Raw genomic sequence first — 4,881 nt, forward strand, 5'->3', positions numbered from 1 at the left:
TACTTTGATACGAAAAGAGGCCCAGGTTATGATGACATACCCTGTGAACATCACGACTTGGAAATGTATATTTGCGAAAGGCGCATTAGCAGTTGCAAGGAAACAGGTAGGTCTAAATATCCATAATTGAAGTAGTATTAAGTTGGGGGATTATCTCAGAGTACGTTTTCTTCTCCAAAGCTGCAGCTTTGCATCTGTTCAAGGAATCTTGAAAGATTTACAGTTATACGCGAATGCTGCATTGGAATTTCAGGAGAAAAACTATCTGACAACTGCAAAAAAAATCACAAAAGTATTTAAAACGTGTTCACGAAATTTTGCAATTCCATTTTTGTAAACAACTAAACCCCTCTTCATTAGTGTACTTAGTTTCTGGATGTTACGGTTAACTGACTAGTGTAGTTTATTCGTGTTCATTTGCAAGTATTTGAGGCTGGTTTTTATAGTCTTTTGGAATTTTGTTCGTTTTAAAGCACTTCACGGTTGCACGCCAAACGAGGGTAGTTTTAATCCATTGATAGTCAGTTCGACATTTGTAAGTTTGATGCAGCTTTCACTTAATCTCTGCTCCGAAACGAATGTGAGTGTAGTTTTCGATCGCTTTTCCGCTTCAAGTTGGTTCGCTTAGTAAAGTTTTTTGTTTTTGTGTATTTTAACCGCTTTTTCGTCTACCATCACGTCTACTTTAATGAAGTGTGTTAAGCTGTTAATTATAAGGCTGGTAGTTCAGATAGGGTTTTCCTTTAAAAATAAACATGCTGTCCAATTTAGAAAATATAGGACAGTATTTCTGAGCCAATCAAATCTCAGAAAATACAATAGGTAATAGAAACTAGCCAATCAGCACAAAGTATAGCGTCAGCGCTGTTGTCTTTGTTTGTTGTAGTTGACAATGGCGGAGTTTAGCCACGGAGATTTGCCAAATTTTCTATTTCTCAGAACTTTTCTCAGCGATATCACCGCAAATAAGAGATTTCCTACTTTGCCAGAAGAAGAGCTTACCAACCTTAATTAAAGGCAAAAAACCAAAACTAAAACACCTCCAATAATACAAAAACTTGCTTGAGTGTTTTCTAAGAGTGGAACCCGCAGCGTAACGAGAAAGTGGGAAGAAATCTCTCGTCATGAGCTAGATGCAGTTCTTTGCCGTTTTCTCGCTGATATTAGAAAAAAGGACGGTCACGAATACGAACCAGAAAGTTTCCCTGTCGCACAGTGCTCGCTGTGCCGTCCTTTTATAACCTGTAGCAGAAACTACAGTATATGCGAGATCTTAAATTTGCAAATTCAAGGCAACAACTTGAGGTCAAAACAAGAGAATTAAGGCCGGTACACAAGAGGGAGCTTGCTCCTGAAACACGCTCCCGAAACACGCTCCCGGGTAAGTACCCCAACCAGTACACACGAAGGACACTACGACGGAGCTGAATGATGAAACAACCCGATTGGGGAATGGGAACTGTTGTGGATGAAAAAAAGAAGCCAATTTGATTGGCCAACTGGAGACACGTCATGTCACGGCAAGCAAATTTCAGTACACACGAGCGAGCTTGCTCCTGAAACAGACTCGTGCAACAGATTTGCCCCTGGAGCTTGCTCCCTCATATTAAACCAGTTTGATATCAGGGAGCAAAACTCGGGAGCAAAAGTTTTGTTGCGCAACATATTTTTTCGCTGGAAATAGTTGGTGCAGATGAGGGAGCCTTGCTCCTGGAGCATGTTGCAGTAGAGTTCTGTGGGAGCAAGCTCCCTCTTCAAGTTGTGTACCGGCCTTTACGAGCGCAGGGTTACGGAAAGCGAAAAAATGCCTCTCGTGCTTTAAGCGACGCAGACGAAGAATTCCTCTAGAGTCCTGAGGTCATATTTTGGAAATATAACAAATCAAAATATTTTACTTTGCCTTTCTTTATTAGGGGTAATAGCTTGACTGAGCAATGCCCAATTACAACTGACTCGCTATGTAATTAATAGGTAACAGGACTACATGTACATGCTTGTCCAATTTGGAAATAACTGGATTAAAAAAAATTCCTTGGACTGCCAAATTGGACCAGGCCTACGGCCTCGTCCAATTTTGGCTGTCCTCAGAATTTTTCTCATCCAATTATTCCCAAGTTGGACAGCATGGAGTCCTACTGTTACATATACTAAACTCGGATTACATGCTGAAGTTATTCGTCCCCTCGCACGGTGGAAGTTACAAGGTATTCGAAATGTTTGAAACGTACATGTTAGGTAAAGATTTTCGATTTTTGCCATCGTGTTAGTTTTTTAAAAAATATGTAACAATAGAATACACTTCGGAGCCAATCTGCATACAAAGAGCCTCGTGGTTCGCAGATGATCATCTGTGAGGAATAAAGCTGTATGGTTTGAGGTGAGTTTTTTATTCTTTCAACACTTACTTCTCAGAGCCTTCATCTTTTGTTTCTTACCGACCAATTGAGCCCGTTTACGTGTTTAATGAAGCCGTTGAAGGAACGCAAAAGCCCTTTGAGGGAAAACATTTGTCAAAATATTGACCCCGTTTACGAGATAAACAAAGCTTTCAAGTAGCAGGTGATTCTCAAACTGTCGATGGTTTCAAAAAGGGATCATTAATTTAGCAAGGTCTTGTGACTAATTTATCTATAGGAGGTTGACGATGACCTAGAAATAAATCTTCTCTCAAGTTTCCAGTTGCGAGACGTCTCTCTTTTCGAAAATACGTATAGATACAGCTACCCTGGGTGCCAGAAGCCAGATGGAACCCTCAGCGATTCCAAATCAAGGGTCGAGGACGAAGAAAAATTGTCTCTGGTCGCAAAACCCCAAAATCTCATTTCCATGGAAAGAGACAGTTTAGATTTCTCGTCAAACCGGTTTTGGCCGCCATATTGAGACTGCTTCCCATGGGACGCAATGAAGCTCATCATTTACAAACATTCCTGAAAATAGGCCATTTTACAGTTGTTTGCTAAGTAACTTAGCCTATGAATGGCTGCGAGGCTGCCGGTGACCTTACTTTGATACAGAACTCACTGCTTTTATCATGTAAATTGTGTTATTGTAATTGCAATTAGTCACATTAACATTAAAAAAGCACAAAGGTTTGTATCAAAGCAAAGTCACAGCCACAAAAAATTGCGGGGTTGCTAAATTACTCAAAAATGATCCCGAGACTGTTAGAATCTTTACGCAACCTCCACTTAAGTCATTCAATCTCGACAAAAACGTAGGCAACTTAAATTTTTAGTTAGAAGCGGGCTCAAAACTTACGAGCAACCCGGCACTTTCAAATGCGCGCTCTCACGATGCAAAACTTGTCCTTTCATTGTTAACACAAGCAAGATATCGGGACCTAAGCGATCACCGATCATCGATCGTTTTAGATGTACCTCCGCAAATGTCATTTATTGCATAACCTGTACGCTATGTAATAAATTATACATTGGCGAGAAAGGTAGACGACTAGGTGACCGATTCCGCGAACACCTCCGCGATGTTGAGAAGAATTACAAGGATGCATCTAAGCCTGTCTCTCGCCATTTTAATCTCCCTTACCTCTCCACAAAACACATGGCTGTCTGCGGCCTTTCTCTACATCTAGGTACGACGGAAAGCCGCAAGAATCTGGAACAAAAATTCATCTCCCAAATCGGCACCCTTAATCGTCACGGTATTAACGAACGCTTTTCATTTAACTAACAAATTCCTATTTTTCACGTTGCAAGGTTACCACCAATAGCGTAGCTCCTATTCTACCATAAAAACTACACGTAATTCACAATTCCTCGATTCGCTCTGACGAAGGGCTAACGCTCGAAACATCAGGTTTTAGAATCTCTCTACGGTGGCCAATTTACATTATCGACTCCGTTGATAAAACCAAATTTTTGTATACTTCTTCCCCAGCGACGCAGCAACACAGTTTCTTTAGAAACTACCGCCTTCATTCAGAGTCACAGGCAGCCTCGCTTCCATTCTTAGGCCAGGTAACTTAGCTACAACTGTAAAATGGTCCATTGCGATCACAGAGATGGCTATTTATTTCAACAGATTAGAATTTTGAAACAATTTAAACGACGTTGTATTGATTTTAGGTGTGTAAGATTGATTTATTTTATGAAATTTCTTTTTTTTAATGTTGAACGCGTCTCAAACAGGATACTGTAATAGCAAAGAGCCAAGGATCACTGCCGACATTGCAGAATGACTTCGAAATGTGAGAAACTTTTGTCTGTCCTTACCATTTTTCGTCCATAAATCCTTCGTTCCCAGACAGGTGAGACAAAGGTTGACGAGTTCAACTTTTTCAATTAATTCCGCCGACCGCTCAAAAACGAGCTGGAGTATCTACAAGCGCTCTCATGCGCGAATCAATGAGCAAAATAATTGAACTACAATTACAATGGATCTTTTCGCGTTGTCAAAGCCGTTATAGTGCGTGAAATCGAAGGCACTGAAGCAGCACACGGACTGTTGATTTCGAATCAGTGAGCGTTCTCTCCGACATCTGGCACCCCGGGTAATACATGGCATTTTGATTTTCCTAATTGTGACATTACGTGACACTATCTGATTGAAATAAATTTCTATCCCTATGAATCTCAGGAGTTTGAGCCTTTCAACTACATTATGTGTTTATACACATATCATATATTTTATGTAAGGGCTTTCATGGCAAAGTGAAGTCCCGATGTTTTCGTTGCTTCGCCATATCGGTGGACGTAAACACCAATTGGTGTAGCCCTTTGAGCCACCAACATAAAATTTCTGAAACATTCCAAGTTATCGGCCTTTTTCCTCGAACCTTTCGGTTTTTGGTTTTGCTTTGGTTTTTTTGTGTTTGTGATATATATATATATATATAACCATGCTGTTATATATATATATATATAT

The sequence above is a fragment of the Montipora capricornis genome, chromosome 9 (assembly GCF_036669925.1).
Source record: "Montipora capricornis isolate CH-2021 chromosome 9, ASM3666992v2, whole genome shotgun sequence".
NCBI classification, from domain to species: Eukaryota; Metazoa; Cnidaria; class Anthozoa; order Scleractinia; family Acroporidae; genus Montipora; species Montipora capricornis.